This window comes from Schistocerca gregaria, chromosome X (assembly GCF_023897955.1).
Source record: "Schistocerca gregaria isolate iqSchGreg1 chromosome X, iqSchGreg1.2, whole genome shotgun sequence".
Lineage (NCBI taxonomy): Eukaryota > Metazoa > Arthropoda > Insecta > Orthoptera > Acrididae > Schistocerca > Schistocerca gregaria.
In genome coordinates, this window is record NC_064931.1 from 40,077,765 (window position 1) to 40,088,683 (window position 10,919).

Consider the following 10,919-nt stretch of genomic DNA (forward strand, 5'->3'; position numbering starts at 1 on the left):
CGTCATGATTGACGTCAGGAGAGCACCGTCTGGTAGCACTGATATGAACTAAGTCAGTTGAATGCCAGACTCAGTGACGGACACATCTGCTTGAAATTGGTTAAATAATAAAGACAAGTGCATTTTCCCCTCCATTTTCCTTGGTGTGACGGATTATCATGTTGGAATTTGAACATCTCACCATTTCCTGGGGGGAGGGGGGTTAGTTTAGTGGTGGTAGCCCAGTTGACCTTCTTTAAGCCAAAATTCAAACTTCCCGACAAAATCCGCCATCTTGGATGATGTCATGGTGACGCTCTCTGATGGCGAAGATATCAACTAAGTCAGTTTGGCTCTAGAGCTTGTGGCGAACACCCATACTTGAAACTGGTTAAATAATAAAGAGAAATCCATTTCTTCCGCCATTTTTTTGGTGTGATGCTTTATCTTCTTGTAATTTGGGGTTCCTGTCATTTTTATGGGCGAGGTGGTCAATGCACTTTCCCAACAATATTCAAACTTCCCGCCAAAATCCGCTATATTGGATGACGTCTGCGCCGCCCTCTTGGATGACGTCATCGCCGCCATCTTGGATAACGGTACTTTTGGGCAGAAACGGTGTTCCAATAACGACGATACCCTTATCTCTGATGAACACTCGCCATCTTGGAGCCACTCACATATCTGTGAACTTATTCCATATGCTTGTACCTCCGCTTACAGCCTGTAATGGTGCACCATGTCAAACGCCTTCCGGAAATCTAGAAATATGGAATCTGCCTGTTTCCCTTAATCCATAGTTGGCAGTCTGTCATGTGAGAGAAGGGCAAGCAGAGTTCCGCCAGAGCGATCTTTCTTTTTTAAAACAACACTGTTTTGTGAACATAAGAATAATATGCCTACTCACGTAAGGGAACTGAACAGTAAATAATGGGTAAGTATAGTCTGCCTGTAAAGTGAAAAGATAGTAGCGCTTGTGGTGGTTGATGTTGTCTTTCCCAGAAGAATGCTACAGATTCCGTACCGGATGACTAGAATCGGTTTCCCGTCTAGCAGTGTATAACTGCTTGCTGGTTCTGTCTATATGTGTTTCTTGCGTTAATATTACTAGTATCTCATACCTATATTTCATGTATATTTGATGCTATTTGTGGAAAACAAATACCACCTTCCCCCTCTCATCCCCCACCCCTCTCCTGGGTGTGCCGGTGCACTCTGTTGCCTCTGATTCACAAAGAGAGTTGCAGAAAGGTCTGTATAACTTTGTGAAAACCCAGTACTGGTTCTTGAGACATTGTGGTGTAAATAAAGTGGGAAATCGCTTTTTCGCTGTCCAGTTTGCAGACGTCTGAAGGAAGGAAGTGCATATCACAATCCAGCGACCGTAATACCCTCGCGCTTCTACCCTGCATCCTAATTTCTCCATCTTGTTACACCTCCAGAACACACTTCATCTCTTAATAAGGCTGTGTATTGCACTTCGATTTAATATCTGCTCTTAACCCACTTCATTTCACAGTAAACATTACTTTTATGCCATTAAAACACTGTTTCTAATAATCTGTGAATCTTTAATCCGCTGCAACACAGAAACTATTAGTCCTAGAGGGGAAAAAATTGTACCTTTTTTGTAAGAAATTTAATGTATGAAACTTTCCTGGCAGATTAAAACTGTGTGCCCGACCGAGACTCGAACTCGGGACCTTTGCCTTTCGCGGGCAAGTGCTCTACCAACTGAGCTACCGAAGCACGACTCACGTCCGGTACTCACAGCTTTACTTCTGCCAGTATCCGTCTCCTACCTTCCAAACTTTACAGAAGCTCTCCTGCGAACCTTGCAGAACTAGCACTCCTGAAAGAAAGGATACTGCGGAGACATGGCTTAGCCACAGCCTGGGGGATGTTTCCAGAATGAGATTTTCACTCTGCAGCGGAGTGTGCGCTGATATGAAACTTTCCTGGCAGATTAAAACTGTGTGCCCGACCGAGACTCGAACTCGGGACCTTTGCCTTTCGCGGGCAAGTGCTCTACCAACTGAGCTACCGAAGCACGACTCACGTCCGGTACTCACAGCTTTACTTCTGCCAGTATCCGTCTCCTACCTTCCAAACTATACAGAAGCTCTCCTGCGAACCTTGCAGAACTAGCACTCCTGAAAGAAAGGATACTGCGGAGACATGGCTTAGCCACAGCCTGGGGGATGTTTCCAGAATGAGATTTTCACTCTGCAGCGGAGTGTGCGCTGATATGAAACTTTCCTGGCAGATTAAAACTGTGTGCCCGACCGAGACTCGAACTCGGGACCTTTGCCTTTCGCGGGCAAGTGCTCTACCAACTGAGCTACCGAAGCACGACTCCCGTCCGGTACTCACAGCTTTACTTCTGCCAGTATCCGTCTCCTACCTTCCAAACTTTACAGAAGTTCTCCTGCGAACCTTGCAGAACTAGCACCCCTGAAAGAAAGGATACTGCGGAGACATGGCTTAGCCACAGCCTGGGGGATGTTTCCAGAATGAGATTTTCACTCTGCAGCGGAGTGTGCGCTGATATGAAACTTTCCTGGCAGATTAAAACTGTGTGCCCGACCGAGACTCGAACTCGGGACCTTTGCCTTTCGCGGGCAAGTGCTCTACCAACTGAGCTACCGAAGCACGACTCACGTCCGGTACTCACAGCTTTACTTCTGCCAGTATCCGTCTCCTACCTTCCAAACTTTACAGAAGCTCTCCTGCGAACCTTGCAGAACTAGCACTCCTGAAAGAAAGGATACTGCGGAGACATGGCTTAGCCACAGCCTGGGGGATGTTTCCAGAATGAGATTTTCACTCTGCAGCGGAGTGTGCGCTGATATGAAACTTTCCTGGCAGATTAAAACTGTGTGCCCGACCGAGACTCGAACTCGGGACCTTTGCCTTTCGCGGGCAAGTGCTCTACCAACTGAGCTACCGAAGCACGACTCACGTCCGGTACTCACAGCTTTACTTCTGCCAGTATCCGTCTCCTACCTTCCAAACTTTACAGAAGCTCTCCTGCGAACCTTGCAGAACTAGCACTCCTGAAAGAAAGGATACTGCGGAGACATGGCTTAGCCACAGCCTGGGGGATGTTTCCAGAATTAGATTTTCACTCTGCAGCGGAGTGTGCGCTGATATGAAACTTTCCTGGCAGATTAAAACTGTGTGCCCGACCGAGACTCGAACTCGGGACCTTTGCCTTTCGCGGGCAAGTGCTCTACCAACTGAGCTACCGAAGCACGACTCACGTCCGGTACTCACAGCTTTACTTCTGCCAGTATCCGTCTCCTACCTTCCAAACTTTACAGAAGTTCTCCTGCGAACCTTGTAGAACTAGCACCCCTGAAAGAAAGGATACTGCGGAGACATGGCTTAGCCACAGCCTGGGGGATGTTTCCAGAATGAGATTTTCACTCTGCAGCGGAGTGTGCGCTGATATGAAACTTTCCTGGCAGATTAAAACTGTGTGCCCGACCGAGACTCGAACTCGGGACCTTTGCCTTTCGCGGGCAAGTGCTCTACCAACTGAGCTACCGAAGCACGACTCCCGTCCGGTACTCACAGCTTTACTTCTGCCAGTATCCGTCTCCTACCTTCCAAACTTTACAGAAGCTCTCCTGCGAACCTTGCAGAACTAGCACTCCTGAAAGAAAGGATACTGCGGAGACATGGCTTAGCCACAGCCTGGGGGATGTTTCCAGAATGAGATTTTCACTCTGCAGCGGAGTGTGCGCTGATATGAAACTTTCCTGGCAGATTAAAACTGTGTGCCCGACCGAGACTCGAACTCGGGACCTTTGCCTTTCGCGGGCAAGTGCTCTACCAACTGAGCTACCGAAGCACGACTCACGTCCGGTACTCACAGCTTTACTTCTGCCAGTATCCGTCTCCTACCTTCCAAACTTTACAGAAGCTCTCCTGCGAAGCTTGCAGAACTAGCACTCCTGAAAGAAAGGATACTGCGGAGACATGGCTTAGCCACAGCCTGGGGGATGTTTCCAGAATTATATTTTCACTCTGCAGCGGAGTGTGCGCTGATATGAAACTTTCCTGGCAGATCAAAACTGTGTGCCCGACCGAGACTCGAACTCGGGACCTTTGCCTTTCGCGGGCAAGTGCTCTACCAACTGAGCTACCGAAGCACGACTCACGTCCGGTACTCACAGCTTTACTTCTGCCAGTATCCGTCTCCTACCTTCCAAACTTTACAGAAGCTCTCCTGCGAACCTTGCAGAACTAGCACTCCTGAAAGAAAGGATACTGCGGAGACATGGCTTAGCCACAGCCTGGGGGATGTTTCCAGAATTAGATTTTCACTCTGCAGCGGAGTGTGCGCTGATATGAAACTTTCCTGGCAGATTAAAACTGTGTGCCCGACCGAGACTCGAACTCGGGACCTTTGCCTTTCGCGGGCAAGTGCTCTACCAACTGAGCTACCGAAGCACGACTCACGTCCGGTACTCACAGCTTTACTTCTGCCAGTATCCGTCTCCTACCTTCCAAACTTTACAGAAGCTCTCCTGCGAACCTTGCAGAACTAGCACTCCTGAAAGAAAGGATACTGCGGAGACATGGCTTAGCCACAGCCTGGGGGATGTTTCCAGAATTAGATTTTCACTCTGCAGCGGAGTGTGCGCTGATATGAAACTTTCCTGGCAGATTAAAACTGTGTGCCCGACCGAGACTCGAACTCGGGACCTTTGCCTTTCGCGGGCAAGTGCTCTACCAACTGAGCTACCGAAGCACGACTCACGTCCGGTACTCACAGCTTTACTTCTGCCAGTATCCGTCTCCTACCTTCCAAACTTTACAGAAGCTCTCCTGCGAACCTTGCAGAACTAGCACTCCTGAAAGAAAGGATACTGCGGAGACATGGCTTAGCCACAGCCTGGGGGATGTTTCCAGAATGAGATTTTCACTCTGCAGCGGAGTGTGCGCTGATATGAAACTTTCCTGGCAGATTAAAACTGTGTGCCCGACCGAGACTCGAACTCGGGACCTTTGCCTTTCGCGGGCAAGTGCTCTACCAACTGAGCTACCGAAGCACGACTCACGTCCGGTACTCACAGCTTTACTTCTGCCAGTATCCGTCTCCTACCTTCCAAACTTTACAGAAGCTCTCCTGCGAACCTTGCAGAACTAGCACTCCTGAAAGAAAGGATACTGCGGAGACATGGCTTAGCCACAGCCTGGGGGATGTTTCCAGAATGAGATTTTCACTCTGCAGCGGAGTGTGCGCTGATATGAAACTTTCCTGGCAGATTAAAACTGTGTGCCCGACCGAGACTCGAACTCGGGACCAAGGTCCCGAGTTCGAGTCTCGGTTGGGCACACAGTTTTAATCTGCCAGGAAAGTTTCATATCAGCGCACACTCCGCTGCAGAGTGAAAATCTCATTCTGGAAATTTAATGTAGTTTAATTTTTTACTGAGAAACATTTTCGTTAGAAGCCGCCATTTTCAAATTATTTAAAGAAACATAAAAAAGTGACCTTCAAATGTCTCCCATTCCCACGCTCAAACCCCACCCGTGGTATTTTTAGTACGATGGTCGTGACATTCCCTTTTAGAATTCTACAAAAATTTGCAACTACACGTTTTTTTCCCTCGTTTTTAGTATTAGTTGACTGGGGTATTTGATTTCATGTGATATTTGAGTGAAGGATAGGTAAGACGCTTGATAATTGGGTGTTTGGACGTGGTCATATTGCGTGACGCCGGAACATGGGAGATTCATTTTTGACATCGAGCAGGAGCTAGTCTTTTCACGTGCACCGTGAGGACGATGTTATAACGCGTTGTCTCTAAAGAGCGTCCCATCTTGCAAATACTATATTAGCTGTATAGGAAATTTTTGCCTTAGCATATGCATATAGAACAGCTATGTGTAGTATCCTAACGCTTAAATAGGGGAACGTATCTCTATGGCGTCGAGACTCGTGGTCTAGCGCTAAAGTACGTGCCTAAAAACAGAAAGTTCGTGGAATTCAAGCCCAGGCAGACCACGATATACATTCCCTGCCAAAAAAAGTGAAGCACCCAGAAGACATGGTCGGGTGGTAACGTAATAACTACATACGTACTCCACAAGCCACCGTACGGTGCATGGCGGAGGGGCCCTGTATTACTACTAGTCATTTCCTTTACCACTCCACTCGCAAATAGATCTGTTTGTGTCCCTCCTTACGAGCCCTAATTAGTCTCATCTTATCTTCCTTACGGGAAATGTATTGGAAGCAGTAGAATCGTTCTGCAGTCAGCTTCAAATATAGGTTCCCTAAATTTTCTCGCTAATGTTTCTCGAAAAGAGCGTCGCCTTCCCTTCAGGGATTGTCATTTAAGTTCCTGAAGCACGTACGTAATATTTGCGTGTTATAACCTACCAATAAAAAAATCTAGCAGCCCGTCTCTGGATTGCTTCGATGTGCTTCTTTACTCCGACGTGATGAGGATACCAAACACTCGAGCAGTACTCAGGAATGGGTCGCACTACTGTCCTATGTTAGGTCTCCCTTGCAGATGAACCATTCTGCCCTAAAATTCTCTCAATAAACCGAAGTCGACCATTCGCCTTCCCTACTACAACACTTACACGTTCTTTCCATTTAATATCGCTTTGCAATGTTACGTCTAGATATTTAATCGACGTGACTGTGTCAAGCGGCACACTACCAATGCTGTACACAGAGGTGACAAAAGTCGTGGAATAACGACATGCAAACATACAGATGACGATAGGTAGTGCATTGGCAGAACTGTCACTTGTACTCACGTGATTCGCGTGAAAATGTTTCTGATCTGATTATCACCCCACAACTGGATTTAGCAGACTGAATATGGAACGGTTCGAGCCAATGCATGGGACATTCTATTTCGGAAACAGTTAGGGAATTCAATATTCCGATATCCAGGCATTACCTCACCACGGTCAACGCAATGGCCGACTGCTTTCACTTAACAGCCGAGAGCAGCAGAATTGTCAGTGCGAAAACAACGGAGAGACACTGCGTGAAACGACCACAGAAATCAAAGTGGACATACAACGAATGTATCTGTTGGGACAGTGCGGTTGAAATTTGGAGTTAATGAGCTATGTCAGCAGACGGCCGACGTGAGTTCGTTCACCAAAAGCATCGACTGCAGCGCTTCTCCTGAGCTCGTGACTATATCGGTGGGACCCTAGGCGACTGGAAAACCCTCACATGGTCAGATGAGTCCCGATTCCAGTTGGTAAGAGCTGATGGTAGCTTTCGAGTATGGCGCAGATTCCACAAAGTTAGCAACGCGGCTCTGTGTAAGCTGATGGTGGCTTTATAATGGTGTGGGCTGTATTTAAATAGAATAATTTGGCCAGCCAGATCGCCCCACTTGAATCCCATCGAACATTTATGGGACATAATCGAGAGGCCAAAAATGGTTCGAATTGCTCTAATCACTATGGGACTTAACATCTTAGGTCATCAGTCCCCTAGACTTAGAAGTACTTAAACCTAACTAACCTAAGGGCATCACACACATCCATGCCCGAGGCAGGATTCGAACCTGCGACCGTAAGCAGCAGCGCGGTTCCGGACTGAAGCGCCTAGAACCGCTCCGGCACAGCGGCCGGCAATCGAGAGGTCAGTTGTTGCACAAAATCCTGCACCGGCAAGACTTATGGACAATTATAGAGAGAGCATGACTCAATACTTCTGCTGTGGACTTGCAATGACTTGTTGAGTCCATGCCACGTCTTGTTGCATACGAGCAGACGGAATTGGTTCCCAGATACATGCTGGGCAAAAGGCAGTCCAACACGATATTAGGAAGTATTCCATGACTGTTGTCACCTCAGTGTATTCGAACATGACGAGTTTATTTTTCCTACTAATCTGCATTAAACCAGCTAGAAATTTTGCTTACGTCATCTTGTATCTTCCTAGAGTCACTCATCGAAGTCGTCTTCCTGTACGTCATAGCATCATTAGCAAACAACCGCATATTGCCATTTATCTTTACTGCCAGATCATTTATGTTTACAGAAAATGACACTTCTCTGGAGCATTCCTGACGATATTCTTGTCTCTGATGAACACTCGCCGTGGAGGACAGCGTACTGGGTTCTGTTACTTAAGAAATCTTCGAGCCACTCACATATCTGGGAACCTGTTCCGTATGCTCATACCTTCGTTAACAGTCTGCAGTGGGGGCGCCATGTCAAATGCTTTTCGTATACCTAGGAATATGGAATCTGCCTGTTGCGTTCATTCATAGTTCGAAGCATATCATGCGAGAAAAGGTCAAGCTGAGTTTCGCGTGATCGATACTTTTTAAAATGTGCTGCTTCATGGACACAAACTTTGAAAATACGTATGCACCATTGGTGGGTATGTGAATGGTCAGAGTTGCAATTCTCTAACTCCAGTAGAACGGTCAACAGAGTATATTCGTGTTGTTCATGTTTAGTGTTATTACTAGGCGTAGTAGGGTATGTAAGTGGTGGAAACACTGTCAGATATTGTCACTGTAAAGGACGCAGAGATTCCGTATACTCGTCGAGCATGTCTGATTACCACAAGGGAGGCTTGCCGCATTCGTTGCAACCCCTTCACATCTGCGCCTACCATTTACGATGAAGTAATGAACGCACTACTGTACATCATTGGTTGGAGAGTAGCAGCAGCTGCGTTATAGAATTACCATCCCATATGAAGGCTGCTGTTGACACCACAATCCAAACGACAGTTTTTGGAGTTGTGTCGTGATCAGGGAGCGTAGACCACTGATGAATGGTGTATCATTGTGTTCAGCAATGAATCACAGTTCTTCACTACCCCAGTTGACCATCATCGAAAAGTACGGTAGCTACCCGGGAAGATCTCCCATTCTCCAATGCTTTTTAGTGGATAAAACGATGTTCTGTTTGGGGAGATGGTGATTGACTTGTTGTAAGGTATTTTGGTGGCACAGCAGTGTTACTCCTGGCGGCATTGTGCGGGTATCTGTTGGGTATGTCTTCAGGACACAGGTGGTAGTGACTGAGCGGGCTCTGACAGCACAACAATACGCCACGGACATCCTGCGACCTCACGTGTGCCAGTACCACAGAGCCATTTTTACACAGGACAATGCTGGTCCACACATGGAGTGTGTATCTATGAACTGCCTGCACGATGTTTAAGTACTCCTGCGCCAGTGCGATCCCCAGATTTATCAGCGATAGAACATGGCTGGGACCAGCTCGGATATCAACTCGATCCCAATACCAGTAACTAGGTCATCAAGCAACAGTTACGACAGATTTGGGGCTGCTTTCCCGAGGAGATGATACAATGGCTGGATGGTACCCTTACAACAGAATCAGTACATGTATCCTAGCCGGAGGGGGCCCAAAGTCATTTTGATAAGTGGACTCATATTGCCAAGTTCTTTGTAAATTTGACTCGATTTTTTACGAACTTCTCGTCCAGGTCTTGAAGACACAAGGGACGTCAAATGGACACCGTGTCATCCTCTGCCTTGTGGCGTCATGCAGATGCAGTGTGGAGGTGCACATGGTCAGCACACTGCCCTCCCAGTCATTTTGCCAACATCCCACATAGTATAGCCGCTACTTCTCATTCATGTAGCTCCTTAATTAGCACCTCATACCAGGAAAAATCCTTGCCAATACTGGGAATCGAACCCAGGTCTTCCACATGGCTGCTATCTACGTTGACTGCTCAGCTATGGAGGCGGACTTAGGCTCGATTTTGTAATCAGTGATATAACACCAGATACCCACTCAACTCTTGTAGTTTCATCTGGTTTCCTCCTCGCCTTCTGAGTGCTTCACATTTTTGTCAGGTAGCGCATTTCAGTCTGCCTTTGCCTCTTAACGATGTGATGATTCACCAGGAACAACATGTGGTTCGGATTACACACGAAACTGTAGGTCCCATTTCCCTGGTAGGATTACTGGGTAAGGTTAAGGACACCCAAGTCGCCATACTGGCGTGGTGTTACACGGTATTTTTCATCTGCGTGGTTTAAGGTAAACTGCATTCTGTAATAAGAATAAGTAATTCTGTTATGTAAAGTTTCACGTTTTGGTCCTATACAGGCCAGTCGGGTCCGACCGATCACTGTGTCATCCTCTGCGAATGGCGTCATCGGATGCGGTTTGGGGTGTACATGGACCACACTGTTCTCCCGGTCGTTGTCGAGCTACTTGACCTTGAAACCGCTACTAATCGGTCGAGTAGTCACTCAGTTTGCCTTACGTGGCTGAGTGCACCCTGTACCAGTTCTTCCACCAAATAAAAATCCATGGCACTACTGTGAATCAAAGCTCAGTCGCCTTGTGGCAGTACTGAAACAATGAAATCCAGTCACAAACATTATAATTATTTGATGTGTAATATTAATCAGGAATTTCTCTCATTAAAAGTTTACAGAAGCTATTTCACTTTGTAAATAAATAATAGTCAATGAATGTATGGAAATTTGTCAGTCATGGAGTATTGTAGCATATTGTGACTGACAATCAGAAACTGTGCAAGGAAGTAGCAGTTGAACAGTATTCTGCAACCCTCTAAATCTCTGGCTACGCATTCCATTACCAGTTTGATTCCGTAAGTAAAGCTGTCCTCAAACTGAAAATTTGTTTGAATGTTACAGTGCATTACTGTGCATGGTACTAGTAGAGGTGATACGATCTTATCTTCCTCCAATCTCTGATGCATCTTACATAGTGAGGCAGAGGAGGCTCTAAAGTTCCGCTTTGACTCCAAATTACAGGGCAACTTAGGGTTTTTCAGAAGTAAAAATCATTGTTTTAGATGCCAAAGGTGACAGTTACCAGAAATAAATTGTAGAACCGACTGTCGCTTGAACACTATACATTTTTCATTTGCAGCCTGACGCTTTCTTACTGATCCACAACCTGGTTAATGTGACGGAGAGTCC

General features: G+C 46.7%; 12 non-coding genes across 12 annotated transcripts; all 12 read right to left on the reverse strand.

Annotated features, from left to right (window-relative positions):
• Positions 1-1,654: 1,654 nt before the first annotated feature.
• On the reverse strand, positions 1,655-1,729 carry Trnas-cga (transfer RNA serine (anticodon CGA)). The gene has a single exon. It is a non-coding gene; the product is annotated as a tRNA-Ser (tRNA).
• A 226-nt stretch (positions 1,730-1,955) lies between these two features.
• Trnas-cga (transfer RNA serine (anticodon CGA)) lies at positions 1,956-2,030 on the reverse strand. Its single transcript has one exon. It is a non-coding gene; the product is annotated as a tRNA-Ser (tRNA).
• Positions 2,031-2,256: 226 nt separating this feature from the next.
• Trnas-cga (transfer RNA serine (anticodon CGA)) lies at positions 2,257-2,331 on the reverse strand. The gene has a single exon. It is a non-coding gene; the product is annotated as a tRNA-Ser (tRNA).
• A 226-nt stretch (positions 2,332-2,557) lies between these two features.
• Positions 2,558-2,632, reverse strand: Trnas-cga (transfer RNA serine (anticodon CGA)). The gene has a single exon. It is a non-coding gene; the product is annotated as a tRNA-Ser (tRNA).
• Positions 2,633-2,858: 226 nt separating this feature from the next.
• Positions 2,859-2,933, reverse strand: Trnas-cga (transfer RNA serine (anticodon CGA)). Its single transcript has one exon. It is a non-coding gene; the product is annotated as a tRNA-Ser (tRNA).
• A 226-nt stretch (positions 2,934-3,159) lies between these two features.
• Trnas-cga (transfer RNA serine (anticodon CGA)) lies at positions 3,160-3,234 on the reverse strand. Its single transcript has one exon. It is a non-coding gene; the product is annotated as a tRNA-Ser (tRNA).
• A 226-nt stretch (positions 3,235-3,460) lies between these two features.
• Positions 3,461-3,535, reverse strand: Trnas-cga (transfer RNA serine (anticodon CGA)). Its single transcript has one exon. It is a non-coding gene; the product is annotated as a tRNA-Ser (tRNA).
• A 226-nt stretch (positions 3,536-3,761) lies between these two features.
• Trnas-cga (transfer RNA serine (anticodon CGA)) lies at positions 3,762-3,836 on the reverse strand. The gene has a single exon. It is a non-coding gene; the product is annotated as a tRNA-Ser (tRNA).
• Positions 3,837-4,062: 226 nt separating this feature from the next.
• Trnas-cga (transfer RNA serine (anticodon CGA)) lies at positions 4,063-4,137 on the reverse strand. Its single transcript has one exon. It is a non-coding gene; the product is annotated as a tRNA-Ser (tRNA).
• A 226-nt stretch (positions 4,138-4,363) lies between these two features.
• Positions 4,364-4,438, reverse strand: Trnas-cga (transfer RNA serine (anticodon CGA)). Its single transcript has one exon. It is a non-coding gene; the product is annotated as a tRNA-Ser (tRNA).
• Positions 4,439-4,664: 226 nt separating this feature from the next.
• On the reverse strand, positions 4,665-4,739 carry Trnas-cga (transfer RNA serine (anticodon CGA)). Its single transcript has one exon. It is a non-coding gene; the product is annotated as a tRNA-Ser (tRNA).
• Positions 4,740-4,965: 226 nt separating this feature from the next.
• Trnas-cga (transfer RNA serine (anticodon CGA)) lies at positions 4,966-5,040 on the reverse strand. Its single transcript has one exon. It is a non-coding gene; the product is annotated as a tRNA-Ser (tRNA).
• Positions 5,041-10,919: the final 5,879 nt, after the last annotated feature.